This window comes from Myxine glutinosa, chromosome 3 (assembly GCF_964187855.1).
Source record: "Myxine glutinosa chromosome 3, kmMyxGlut1.1, whole genome shotgun sequence".
In the NCBI taxonomy this organism is placed as follows: Eukaryota; Metazoa; Chordata; class Myxini; order Myxiniformes; family Myxinidae; genus Myxine; species Myxine glutinosa.
The window spans coordinates 150794680-150795500 of NC_136263.1; positions in this window are offsets into that span (position 1 = coordinate 150794680).

An 821-nucleotide genomic window follows, 5' to 3' on the forward strand; every position below is an offset into this window, starting at 1 on the left:
GTGCATGACTGACCATCTGTCTGACAGAGTTTAATGGCCGTATTGTCGAAATAATCTCCCTGATGGGCCTGAAATAGCCTTAAAACAACGACAATGGTCCTGGGACTGAGAGACGTCCCCAACACCAGCGCGTGTTGTGCATTTGGTGTTTTGTAGTGCACATGCGGTGTGGAAGACCCCTGCGGTGAGGTTCCAACATGACGGGTGTTTGCTTGGTGGCACCCCATTCAATTCACACATCAGCAGAACTAACACAAAATGCTCCTTACCAGCGATTCCTTTGGGTTGGGTGTAAAATCTTCTCACACCTGGGCTAAACTCCATCTGTCACGCACAGACAAGGAAATGATAAGCTGCAGTGCCAGTACAAACCATCTTGATGAACAGTCAGAAACTTTCACCCGCCCCGGGTTCCTCCTTCCCACAGAGCCACTGCGCACCACCAACCCTACTCTCTAAAATAAAAATGGATAACGCACAAGAACCTATGCAGCTATGACCCGAAACATCAAAACGCTTATTCGCATCCCTTAATGAACAGTATAATTCATGCTCTGACGGTGTAAACACCACATTAAATGTTTCTAGTAATTGACAATATGAATGTTTCAGGGTATTATTTAACCAGATTAATCAATCCATTGCCTAATGGATTGCCAGACTGCCCGTGGAAACCAGCAGACCGGAGTTGACCCCGGGCGTTCTGTTGACCAGGAAAGTCAGGAGTTTTTTTTTTTGGAAAAATAAAATTAAAAAAATAAAGAAAAGTGCTGAACATGAAGGTAATTTATTATTAAATTGATATATATGGGAAAATTACG